Raw genomic sequence first — 13,924 nt, forward strand, 5'->3', positions numbered from 1 at the left:
TGCCATCTTCTGAGGCCACCAGCCTCTCCTCCCTGATTTCCCTCATTGGTTTTATCTCCAAGTTCATTCCTTTGCCTACGGATGTATTTCACTATTTCTCATTCTCAACAGGATCCGTAATATATTGGATGTAATGAAAAACATTACAGGCTCCCTGGCTGGTTTTCTTAGTTCACAGAAGAGGAAGCTGTTTGCAGGCACCCCAGGCTACCTCAGCTGAGGACAGAGCCCCAGGCTCCTCACCTCTCTTGGGGTCTTTTAATCCCTGATGCCCTCCACTGAACGAGGGGAGCAGCAGAGGAAGAGATTAGCTGGCCTTGGAATTCCTGCAGTGTTCCTGTTTACAGGCTAAACACAAGGAGATCTCTATCTCAGCCTGTCATTCCCTCACTGTGCTCTCAGTTTACCAGGTGTTGAAACTGATCTGGGAGATTTTCAGACTTTATCTTTTCTGGGCAGTGTATTGGGGGTGGGAGAGGACTCAACCCTGGGAGGTTTTGGGTGGGGGAAGCTGGAGGGCTTCAGGGGGCTGGGAAGAGGTTGAGCCTGGCTCAGGGCTGGGGTCACCCCGGAAACTGGTGACTGGGGTCTCATCCCAGCCCTAAAAGCAGAGCTCTTTTAGGCCAGCCTCTCCTGGCAGAGGCCTCCTGACTTTGGGGCTCAACCCTCCCTGGCCCCTTCTCAAGCCCCAAGCTGTTCCTGGTATAGCTTGGCCCCTCCAAGTCTCCCTCTGCCACTGTCCCAGGCTCAGGACTTCCAAAGCTTTCACTAGGACATTTTTTTTTCCTGTCCATTGAGTTGATTTCTATAATCTTGATTTCCCCAGATGTTCTTTTTCTTTTCTTTTCTTTCTTTTTTTCTTTCTTTCTTTTCTTTCTTTTTTTTTTTTTTTTTTTTTTTGAAGTACTGGGGATGGGACCCAGGGGTATTCTACCTCTGAGCTACACCCACAGCCCTATGTTTTTTATTATTTATTTTGAAACAGGGTCTCACTGAGTTGCAAAGGGTAGCTGAGGCTGTCTGCGAACTGCCATCCTCCTATCTCAGCCTCCCAAATGCTGTGATTACAAGTGTGCACCACCCTACATGTCCCAAAGTGAACTCTTGCCCATGGCTGGGCCCGCTCCCCCTCCAGTGGCCCCCTCTAAATGGAGGGCCCGCTGGCCCCCCAGAAACCTGGATGACAGGCAGTTTTCTCTCCCCATCCACCCCTGGCCATGCCTTCAATCTTCTTTGTCTTGCTTGGCTAAGCCAGGACGTCCTCCATCCCCAGGAGACTGCTGGCCTTAATCCTTTATCTCCTTCCTGACACTCCAGCACTGTAGGGCCTTTCCCTGTGAAAACACACAGCTGGGGAGCCGCCCCTCCCTACTTGACTCTGCTCAGCTGACTCCCACCTGGAGCCCCTAGAGCCCCACACCGCCGCACCCTAGTGCCTTGGTGCCTGCCACTGCTGTTCCCCACACCCTGCTGTCCCTGCTGCCCAGCAGGCCCTGCTGGCCCTGCTGTGGCCTCCCCCAGGAAGCCCCCTGCCATGCAACTGCACTCCCTCTGCCCCCTCAAGTGGCGCTTTCCCCCTAAATGACACACAGGGTGGCCTTGGCTCTCCGTCTGAAGAGGGGTCTGGAAAGAAGGGACTCCTGCCCTCCCGCACTCAGCAGGGTCCCGGGAGGTGGCCCTGGAGCATCCCCACAGTGCGCTGATGAGGTCTCAGACAGGCCGAGGACCCCGTGAAGGGGAGGCCACCTGGACCAGACCCCAGGCCTTCTCCAGGCCTCCGCTAGCCCACACGCCAGGCGCCGAGCCAGAGCCCTAGGACATTCTGGGCACTGTTAGCCATGTCCCTGTTCTCACAAAACTCAGATTTACAAAAAGGAGGATGGAGAGGGAGACCCAAAAGAGAGAGATAGGGTCAAAAGTGGTAGGAACATAGACAGAGGCCAGTGGGGTGGAGAGCCGTGGGGAGGGCCAGAGGGGCCAAGAGGAGGGTGCCTGAGCCCATGTTCTATCATCAGTAATAGTACCAGGGGCTGCAGCGGCACAGCCTGCAATCCCACAGAGTAAGGAGGCTGAGGCAGGAGGATCACAAGTTTGAGGCCAGCCTGGGTAAATTGAATTTTTCTTTCTTTCTTTCTTTCTTTCTTTTTTTTTTTTTTTTTTTTTTTTTGGCGGTACTAGGGATGGAACCCAAGGACATTCTACCTCCAAATTACACCCTTAGCCCTATTTTTTGTTCTTTATTTTGAAACAGGGTCTCACTGAATTGCAAAGGACCTTACTAAGTAATTTACTGAGGCTGGCCGTGAATCTGCAATCCTCCTGTCTCAGCCTCCCAAATGCTGGGATTTAAGCATGGGCCACCACGCCCGGCTATATCGAAAAATTTTTTTAAAGAGCTGGAAGTGTGGCTCAGTGGTAGAGCACCTGTAGGTTTGATTCCCAGTACCAGTATCACCATCATAATAGCACTAGCACAGACTGGGCAAGTTCTGAAGAGCAAGGTTTACCTGGGCCCGTGGTTCTGGGTCGCGGTCACGGAGCTGAGACCCGTGAAGGCCTGTGTGTAGCGCGCCAAGGGGGCACCTGGCATCAGTGGCGAGAGACCTGGCCCGCAGTGACTTTCACAGCAGACCCACCCTGCAGCTAATCCATCACTGCTCACCCAGCGCCCCCATGAATGGATTAAGCCTGAGGACGGAGCCCTGCTCAGCTCTTGGAACTGCAGCCCTGTCCCACCTCGAATATCTCATCCTGAGGATGAAATCTCAAGGAGAGTTTCAGAAAAGACAGAGTGTTCTGCCATGGCAGGAGCCTGTGCAGAGGCCTGGCCGATGACAAGTAGGCCCTGGGGGAGAGGGAGGCAGGCGCAAGGAGCCCCATGAAGCCACTGGCCACCTTTCCAAAGAGCCCGCTCCAATCATGGGAAACACACGGGTTGTCCCACTCCCGACGCCAGGTCGACAGCTAGGTTCTTCTGTGTTATGGACGTGCCGGCCCCCACCGGGGAGTCAGTATAGAATTAGCCGAGGAGGGTCAATCACAGAAAAGGGTCCCTTTAACACCTAAAAGGAAGGGAGGTAAAAATGAAAGAGTAGGTCTAGCTTTGGGGAAGTGGTCATCTCTCTGGGAGTGGGAAGGCTATGGATATTGAAAAAGGACTCAAGGGAACCCGTGAGGAATGTGCCAGGAGAAATGGGAGTTTCTCCCTTGGGCAATGGTGCTTCTGGAAGGGCCCATTAGGTGAAATGGATCTATCCGGAGCTGCCCTAATCCCATCAAAGGGACAGAGGGTGGGAAGAGGCCCCGTAACCCCAGAGGTCCCAGACCAGGAAAGAAGTTGTTTGCTTGGAAAGCAAACTGGCTGTCACTGCAGGAAGGATTGAGCCAGACCCCGCTGGCCCATCCACCAGGGCCCGCTTCAGCACCACAATGACACCAAGCCTTTCAGAGCGCTCTGCGCAGAGGAGACTCCCACACCCTGGAGCTTCCTCTTGATCACATTTTTTCAATATTTTTATTCATTTAAAACCAGAGGCGCGTCTTGCCTGCCCGCCTGCCCTCCGAAAGCCCTCAAGAGGGGCCTGGAGAGAGGACCCCCGCAGAAGCTGGGGTAATGGATACAGGAGACAAGAGTAAGTGAGAAAAGAGCGACTCCTAAGCCTGCCCATCGCTCGCTGCCCTTGTTCTTCTTGAAGTCCAATAAAACAATTAACGTTTACATCTCAATTTGGAAGCCAGCTGCTGCGGGGCTGTTCTCCAGGGCGGTGGAACTCTAGGCTGGGGACTCTGTGCGGAGAAGGAAATGCATCCGATCCTGTGGACTGTCTCCTGCGGCAGGACGGTGCCACCATCGGAGCGGCTCCGGTGGCCCAGGAATGCATTTCAGAAGGGCAGCAGGCCTGGGAGCCCTGACGGGGGCTCCCGCTGCAGCCAAGGTTCCCAAGGGTGGGGGCACATGTGTAAATGACACCATCTGAGATGATGCAAGCATCCCAAGCTCAGCACAAGAGCAAGGCCAAGCTCTCGAAGCGGAGCCTGCAGTGTTTTGCAAGTTAAGGGTCTACAAAACCCTACTGCTGACTTGGGAGCCATTTTCTGTCCAGATGGCAGAGGTGAAACCTTGGTAAGGCAGGGAGGACCAGCAGGGAGGACTAGGCAGGAAGAATCAAGCAGGGAGGACCGGCAGGGAGGACCAGCAGGGAGGACCAGGCAGGGAAGACCAGCAGGGAGGATCAAGCAGGGAGGACCAGCAGGGAGGACAGCAGGGAGGATCAGGCAAGGAGGACCAGGCATGGAGGATCAAGCAGGGAGGACCAGGCAGGGAAGACCGGCAGGGAGGACCGGCAGGGAGGACCAACAGGGAGGACCAGCCTCCCTGGGCTGTGGGTGGAGGGAGGGCAATGGGTCCTGCAATACTCCAGGTCTGGAGGCAGGGAAGGAGGGCTGGGTTGGCCTTCCAGGGGAGATGTGACCACAGGTAGAGCCATGGGGAAGACAGGCCCTGAGCAGATTGGCGTCCCCCTTCTCTCCCCCCCCTCTCTCACACACACACACACACACACACACACACACACACACGCACACACACATGCACGCTCGCTCGCGGATCCAAAGTGAGGGGCAGCAGACACGCCCCAAGTGTGCCAACGGCGAGGTGCTCCTGGGCCTTGGAGGAGCAGGGCAGCGGGGAGGACGGCTGACCACAGAGGAGGATGGGAGGGGGGTACGAGCCACTCTGTGCCGTGCACCTGGACCAAGGACCAGGGCAGCCGGCTGGCTCGTCCTTAGAGACTCTCCCCAGCAGACCTTCCCAAGAGCCTTTTACAGTTCCCACCTGGAGCTGGGAGCCGCCTTCCGAGGGCGGGAGGGGCACTGAGCCTCTGCTTAGGTGGTGATATCCAAGATGCCGCAGGAGGAAGCCGTGGCAGGGGAGGCTGCAGGAGGCCTGGGCCTCCTGCCCTCCTCCTTCAGCAGGCAGGATGGTGGGTGCCAGATGGGAAGGGGGGACAGGATTTCTGGAGGGACGCAGCAACAGGAGCCTGTGCTTGCTCAGGAGGGAGGGTCTGGGATCCCCAGGACAGAGGCCTCACCCCGGGAGTGTCAGCAGCAGGGAGGGGAGCTGGAGCAGAGAGGCTCTACAGCCTGAGAGCAGCGGTGGTCGCTGTGGCCCTGTGAGCCTCCTGGGGGACGCACTCTGTTTTGAGGCTCTGTGGCTTCTGGGAAGGCACACGGTTTCATCGAGCTTGCTTGATTTAATCAACTTGCTCCGTGCAAAAGGGACCTGCAGCAGAAGCCCTGGACTGTCACGGATGCTGGGGGCCAGGGAGCCAAGAGCAGCAGACCAGAGCCGGAGGGGTGCAGCGGAGGCGCCCCGAGACCCTCGGCGGAGGCACCTGTTCGCCCCTTCCAGAACGGGGCTGCAGGAGGCTGGAGGAGCTCGGGGTGAAATGGACTGTGGGCGAGGCTGGGGGCAAGGAGGGACTGCCAGCACTCCATATCCATGAGGTCAGATCCATGGGGAAGGGTCCTTCCACCGGCAGGGCGGACCTCTGGGCACCTTGGATGCACCGTGCACCTTGAGCTGCAGGCGGGGCGGGGCGGGCAGAGCGCCCCAAGGAGCCCCTTGGAGAAGGGCCCCAGCGGCATGCTGCGGGGTCATTCGTGAGCGCGCAGTGGGGTGCGTTCGCCACGTGTCACACACTGAAGTGACCTCTCGGGTTGTTGGACCCAAGGCCCTTGTCTCCTGCCAGGTGCTGGGACCTGGGCGCTGCGCGCTCCCGCCTGCCCAGTGGTTCCGTCGTCGCGCACACGCGGGCTTCTACTGCCCTCTAGTGGCGCTCTCCTCAAACTGCCGCTGGACTGCTGCCGGGGAGACCAGGCCCCGGGGTTCCTTCAGAATCAACACCCTGAGTTATGGCGTTCTTCGCCGCCCAGTGGTGAATCTCATAGAGATATCACCCACTCCTGCCCCAAATTTCAAAAAGCTAAATGTAGTGCTAATAAACCCCTAATATGAAAAGGATCTCCAAGAACTCACAGGGTAATGGTGTCTGTAAGGTAGAGAGACAACAGCAGTTTTCCCTCAACTAGGTTTCAGCTACCCGTGGTCAGTGGTGGCCTAAAACATTAAATGGAAAGTTCGAGAAGTCAACAATTCATAGGTTTTTAAGTGCCCGCCCTTCTGCACAGCTTGATGAATTCTGGTGCCATCCTACTCTATCCTGCAGAGGCCACCTGGACTGTTGGCTCCTGCCTCGCTGGCCTGGGAGAGGCCAGGCCTGGGCCCTGTGCTGCTTGCTCCAGGGCCGGGGAAGCCTCTCAGCAGAAGAGGCTTCAGAAGCATGACCCTCGCTGGGGCTGGGCTGGGAGGCTGGCTCCTTCCTGGTCTTGGATAAACCCTGGACCAGATTCCTGGAGAGTGGCTGCAGGGTCTGGGCTGTGGAGGCCCAGGGTCCCATAGGCTCTTGGAGGCCGAGAGCTGCCATATTCCATTAGTCTCCTGGGCTTCTGGAAACAGCAGGTGTGGGGTATGCATCGCCCTGCTCTGTGACTCTGTGCTAAGTCCTGGAGGCCAAGACTCTGCCTCCTGTCTCTGACTCAGCTCTCCACCAGGGGGCCTCTCTATTGTCCAGTTGCTGAACATAGCACCTGAGTATATGCCAGCCAAACTGTGCGTCTCTTCCAGCTCAGGACAGAAATGTCCTCTCTAAAGAGGAAATTCTTGTGATGAACGGGCTGACTTTTGGGAAGGAGCAAGCCAGGAGCAGTCCATAAGCCACCACAGCTAAAGACAAGAGCCACACCTCCTTCTTCTGCGTCTCCTGAGGCGCCTGCATATGCCGGGCTCAAGGGAAGCTGGCGGGCACAGTGACTTGTGCGGGGAGCTCAGCAGCTCTGTTCCTGGGGTGGCTGGGGTCTGAGCCTCCCCTAGATGGGGTCTGAGAACCTGTTATCCTCATCCTCATTTTTGCAGCTAATATTTCAACCTCAAAGAGGACCCTTTTCCTCCCAGGGAGAAGTGTTTAAGAAGCAAAGCCACTCAGATCTTTTTTCATCCTCTTGGGGACACTGGAAGACTGGTTGTATTTGCAGGTCTAGGTGGGGAGATTTAGTTGAATTCTGGGTAAGAAATCGAGATCGTCTGTTCAGCTGTTCAGAGTTTTAATTCTTTATCTCTTAAAGAAAAGATTTACCAAATTCCATTAGCACTGTAAAAATGGTTCCTGGAGAATACTAGATAATGCTCTTAGGTTTCCGTCTGTGGCATGCACACTGTGATCGTTGGACTGTGGATGTCGGACCCAATGATCTTTTCTTGGAAACACGTTAAGGCTATTATTTGTCGGGTGTAGCCGCTGTCTCAAGGGGAACTGGAGAATAACAAAATAAACAGAAGACTGTCCTGAGGATCTAGAACCTCACAACTCCTGAGAATTCCACGTAGACCGAAGTGAAGGATAGACCCAATCCAGTCATCTGATATTTACTAACAAATTCCACTCTGCCCACTTGTTCCAAAGTGGCAGAGCTTAGAGGGAGACATCTGAAGCGGAGCTCTGAAGGGGAGTCCTGAGCCAGCTCTGTGAGGTCTGCAAACTCAAAACTATCTTCATGCCCATAGTAAGATGTTCCAGGGCACAGTGGTGCATGCCTACAATCCCAGTACTCAGGAGGCTGAGTCAGGAGGGTCACAGGTTCTAGGCCAAACTGAACAACTTACTGTTACAAAATAAAAACGAAAAATGGGGGTGTAGCTCAGAGGTAAAAGGCCCCTAGGCTTAATCTTTAGTATGTTCAATGAATACTGAACCCAGGGGCATTCTACCTCCAAGCTACACACACAGCCGTTTCGATTTTTATTTTGTAACAGGGTCTCACTAAGTTGTTTGGCACATACACAAGGCTAAGATGTTCCTTTCTTCTCCCTGGGTTGATAATACAGTGCTCAGTAAGGTGACTCGTGCCTTGGCACAGACTAAAGCACTGGTGTTCACTGTAGAAGCCGCCATGTTGTCCACTACCACTGTCTACTTGGAGGGAAAAGCCGGGTTAACTAGGGATGCCTTTAATTGATATAAGAATACAGATAATAATGTTTGCAACATGCTGAAGCCCTACTGTCAGGAAAGGTCCTTGTGGGGTCGGATGTGTTGTGAGTTAAGCCAACTCATTTTCTCTTGGAACTCCAGTTAATGCAAAAAAACGACGATGGGCTCTCATGCCCCGACTTGGAGCGTCTGGCAACACTTTCCCACAAATGAATAAAGTGAGTCTGACACCCCGAGGAAAACCACCAGCACTATTGGTTGCCAAAGACAATATTCGAGTTTTTGAGCAAAAATTGGAATTTTGGAAAAGTTGCATCTACCATCGGAGCTTAGAGTTTCCTGATACTTTAAAGACCTTCCTGATGAAATGGGTCGTGATGTTAACAAACATGAATTGTTGATGTTTATAAAGAATGTGTCCATATTTGGAAAGTTTGGGTGCCGTTGGGTAGTTGGTTTCCAAGTGATCGATCCTTACTGTTATAAAACCATGAATAGGAAAAATGTACTCGCAAGATGAGAGGTCAGGTAGATCTTAAGGTAACAGAGAACGCTCGCCAAGAATTCACCTTCCACATTGTAACTGAAATTTAAGTTCCTGTCCCTTGACACATTTTGAAAAATCCCAAAGAAAATATTCATAGTTGCCTATAAAGGCCTCAAAATGGGTTATTTTTAATAATATGTAATGGGATTTCCTATTTTTAAATAAATAAAGAAGGCCGGGTGTGGTGATACACGCTTGTAATCCCAGCATTTGGGAGGTTGAGACCAGAGGATCACGGTTCGCGGACGGCCTCAGCTACTTAGTGAGGCCCTCTGCAACTTAGTGAGACCCTGTGTCAAAATAAAGAATAAAAAATAGGGCAGAGGTGTAACTCGAAGATTGAATGCCCCTAGGTTCCATCTCCAGATCCACAAAAAAGTAAATAAATGAAGAAAGAAAGGACAGTTGTGAATAATGATTTTCATTTCTACTGTGAAAAATATTGACAGACATAGCCCAAATGAATGAAAGTTCTTGGGGTCCTCAACCTTTATTTTTAAACTGGGAATGGAACTCAGGCATTTTACCTCCAAAATGCATCCCCAGCCATATTTTTTATTCTTTATTTTGAAAAAGGGTCTTGCTGAGTTGCAAGGGGCCTCACTAAGTAGCTGAGGCTGTCTGCGAGCCGGGATCCTCCTGTCTCAGCCTCCCGAATGCTGGGATTACAAGTGTGCGCCACCATGCCTGGCTTCTCAACCATTTTTAAGTGGGCCACGCAATCCTGAGGCCAAGGGTTTGAACCTTTTGACCTACACCCTAGACTAGCTTAGATACATCTGTCTCTTTATTTCCCCCTGGAAGGTGAAGTCCCAACTTTAAGGCAAACCGGGAACTTCACTGAGCACGACTATTCAGGTCATCAGCTGTCACCACTTCGGTGGGGGTGTTCACAGTGGGGAAGCCGAGCGTGTAGGGGCAGGGAGTATATGGGAAATCTCTGTACTTTAATCTCATATTTCTGTAAACTTGCAACTGCTCCAAAATATAACAACAATAAAGTCTTTTAAAAAGCTACGCATCCTCTATGCTGCTAACAAAATTCTTTACACATTTTTATTAGCCCGAGCAAGTCCACGACTGCAGGGTTATCAATGGTGGCCTAAAGCAGGGCGATTGTACACGGGGAGCAGCTCCTTAACCCTGACATCGAGGTGATGACTGACCGCCCGGCCTTAGCTGACTGGGTTGGCGCGCAGCTGTAAAACTTTCCCCCGAGGAACTGCGTTTCCAGCACAGCCTGATGGCTGTGTGCGGATGCTGAGGGGAGCGGTGGCCACAGCACCCTGGGCTCCACCGCTCTCGGTGTAGGCGGGTAACCTACTAGGCTTCCAGGACACCCTGGAGGTGTAAGATCAAGGTGTTGGCAGGTGGCTTCTCTTGAGCCCCATGTTCTTGGCCACCAGAGGGCTGTCTCCTCCCAGGGTCTTCCCTTGGCCCTTTCTCTGTGAGCGTACACCCCTGGTGTCCCTCCGTCTCCTTGTAAAAACACGAGTCATGTTGAATTAAGATTCACCCCTACAACCTCAAGCGACCTTAACTACCTCCTTAAAGGCTCATCTTTCTCTCCTTTTCCTTTTCCTTTTTTTTTTTTTTTTGTACTAGGGGTTGAATCCAGGGGCAGTTCGTCTCTGAGCTATACCCCTACTCTATTTTACTTTCTCTTATTTTTACTTTGAAACAGAGTCTCACTAAGTTGACAGGGTTGCTATGTTGCTGAGGCTGGCCTCAAACCTGTAATCCTCCTGTTTTAGCCCCCCAAGTCCTGAGATTATAAGTATGCATCACCCTGCCTGACTTACAAAAATGAGAGTTGTATAGGCATATTCCTAGAATATATTCCACACACCCTGAATACCCCATACCTTGATGTCATACTCAATGCTTATGTGTTTTCTGTTAAACTAGGCTCAATGAAAATAAAAAAGAAAAAATCTTAGAGGTTCCTAAGTCTTCTACCCTTCTATTTATTTTACCTTTGGAACAGGAGAACCAATGCAAAGAAGCCACAGTCTCCTCCACTCCAAGATGAGCAGCTGTGATGCGTCCTTTCTGAGGCCAGTTTGGCCCTTGCTCAGGTCACAGCTGGTGGTTTAGCTAAGGCACCTCCGTCTCCAGGAAGTCACCGTGTAACTCAGGTCCCCTTGGAGATGCTCCACAGCTAATGGTCTTTCTGTTCACATGCTGCCTTGCTGCATGGCTCCGGCATCCAAGGATCGGACACATTGCTGGGGTCCCTGCCTGTGTCTGCCCTGCAGTGAGGGCTGAGTGAACACCTGTACACCCCGAGTCTCTGAGTTTCAGTCTCTAAGCACACCGCCTGTGCTCTCCTCACGGTACCCACAGCCACCAGCGTAAAAGGCCCCAATTATGGTTGTGAGGGGGTCACCGGAAAGCAGCGGGTCCACTTTAAATCCACGGAGTCTTCAGGAAGCCGGGGAAGAGACCTTGCAGTTTGCAGTGTCTGGAGCAACAGGTTACACCTTTAATGAAAAGGTGTAAACCCCGAAAGAACCCAGCACACTCTGTTCTCAAAATGACACGTTCCTGGGGCGAGGGGTGGGGACCAAAGTCTAGTCTTGGCTGTGTACCTCGGACTCTTACAGCGCTCCTGGACATACACCATGACGTGGTCAGCTCACTGGCCCCAGCCATGTGCCTCGGGGGACCTTGGCTGGGGGGGTCCACCTTGTAGTCTCTGCCTCTCCCTTGCTGCCGTGAAAGGCTCACATGGCCCTGCGAGCTGAGCCGCCATCACTCTCAGCATCACAGATGATCGCGTCAGTGGTAGACCCCAGGCGCCTAGCCGCAGGGCGGTCCTGCTTAACCCCCGACTGTCCTTTCTATTGTCCCTTCTATTTTACCGTCATGAGCAGGTAAGCCGGGGAGCGGGGACTTTGCTGGTCTCTCACACCTGGCTTGAGAGGCTGGAGTAGTCTAGGAGTGGGGCCCCCAGCTGGGTGCTCAGGTGGCGCGCAGTGGTGTCCAGGGGCGTGCAGGGCCGGAGGAGTAGACTAGAGGGCCCCCACGCCCTCAGATGTCTTGGGGTCAGCCTTTCACAATGCTGGCCAGTTCCTTGTCTGCAGAGGCCCCCAGGGTTCAGGGGCCTGCAGAAGAAGCTGGAGAGGCTGAGGCCCCAGAACCCCAGCTTCTCTTCAAGCTGGAATTTCAGGGTCAAGGAAGCTCCAGGTTCTGAGCCCTGTCTGTCCCCCACACATTGTGCCTGGTCCCCATCTACAGTATAGAAATACATCATATTACACCTCACAAGCCTGGCTGCAAGTCTATACTAAATGGCAGGCTCAAGTGTAAGAAAAAGGGGTGCAGAGGGTGGTGGGCAGGTGGGGGAGGTTCTCAGGGGCTCGGCTGACATCTGCCACCTTTTGAGATCTGTAGGTACCCAGGCCACTGAAGGGCTGAGCACCCTCTGAAGGTGAGAGACGGCTCATGAGTGTTCCTGCAAGTCCTGTGACATCCAAGGGTGCTAAGAGAGGAGAGCTACGTGCAGCTGGCTGCAGGATCATGATGTGCACCCCAAGTCATGACTCATCCACGGGACACTGCTCCCACCCCACCTGACCCCAGCTTATCAAGACGGTCAGATTCCATTCTAATGATGTAGGCAAAGTGTGCCTGGAGGCTACCTCCCACTTCCCACAGCGCATGGCAAGCAGCCCTATTTTTTATTCTTTATTTTGAAACAGGGTCTCACTGAGTTTCAAAGGGCCTCACTAAGTAGTAGCCGAGGCTGTCCTAGAACCACGATCTTCCTGTCTCAGCCTCTCAAATGCTGGGATTACAAGCATGCACCAACACGCCCAGCTTCTCAGTCTATATGTTTTGATGAAAGTGGTGGGCATGATATACTATATTGTTTATTTTGCAAACATGATGAAGCTTGTAATCCAGTTAAACACAAGAAGATCATGTGGGTGAATGAGGGGTCATATCATGACCCCTGAGATATTCTAAGTCCATTTTCAGATCCCTTCAAAACAGTGTTTTATGTGGATCCATTCAAAAAATGTGAGAGATTGTGTAGTTCTTGAATAGTGAATCACTAGTCAACATTTTTTATTTTCTTGAAAAGAGAACTTTGGTTCACCTCACTCTGCCATGGCTGGTCACTGAAAGTCCCACCTTGTGTCTGGGACAGAGAGTGCTCCACCCAGGACACAGCACTACAACACTGCTCCTTGCATAAGAGTTCCACTAGCCGGGCGTGGTGGCGCGCGCTTGTAACCCAGTATTCAGGAGGCTGAGACCAGAGGATCGCGGTTTGCGGACAGCCTCAGCTGCTTAGTGAGGCCCTTTGCAGCTCAGTGAGAACCTGTTCCAAAAAAAAAAGAATAAAAGCCGAGCGTGGTGGCGCACGCTTGTAATCCCCGCGCTTGGGAGGCGGAGACAGGAGGATCGTGCAGGTTCAAAGCCAGCCGCGCTGGCTTAAGAGACCCTGTTTCCAAATTTTTTAAAAAAAGTATAAAATAGGTCTGGGAGTGTAGCCCAGAGGTAGAAGGGTTTCCAGGAACCCCAGTACAAGCAAAAAAGAAGAAGAAGAAGAAGAAGAAGAAGAATAAAAAAAAATATAGGGCTGGGGTGTTGAATGTCCCTGGGTTCCATCCCCAGTACTGAAAAAAAAAAAAAACCCTTCCAGGAACACGAATGCTTTGAAGTCCAAAAAATTTAGAGTTCTCACTGTTGATGATCAGATTTTAAAATCGATGTTCTCAGAAAAGAGGATGTAGCTAAGCACGTGCAAGAACCTGGATTTGATTCCCAGTGCACGCACATTCACACACACATGCACGCGCATGCACACACACACGTGCATTCACACACATTCCCAGTTAAAAGGTTTGGGTGTCTTTTAACTAGTAGGACTTTAGGAGAGGGGGTGAGATGAACTGACCTTTGAAAGACTGAGCACAACTTTGTGACTGAGGCCGAACTCTAAGTGGGAATCGAGCAGCTGCCCTTTGGATGTCCGTCTTGACTGCTCGGCAGGAAGTCCGTGAGGGCCCATACTCAGGCTAGCGCAGTGCTGGCCACATCACGAGTACCGGTACGTGGTTCTAAGGGCAATCATTGGAAAATAATAAGAAGGCCGTTCATCCCCACGTTTCATAAACGATATGACCATGTCTGAAGGCTGCTGCTTCATAGGTTGCAACCTGGGAGTCTATTTCTGTTGCCTCTGGATTCATCAAGACTTGGAAGGTGGCCACTTTCGATCCTATCAACCTGGCAGGCTCGTAGGATAGTCGAGCCTGACAGATCCTCCAGGGGTTCTGTAGGAGAGCATCCTTTTGGCCAAGTAGGTGGAATCCAT

Source organism: Muscardinus avellanarius, assembly GCF_963383645.1.
Source record: "Muscardinus avellanarius genome assembly, chromosome: 4".
Lineage (NCBI taxonomy): Eukaryota > Metazoa > Chordata > Mammalia > Rodentia > Gliridae > Muscardinus > Muscardinus avellanarius.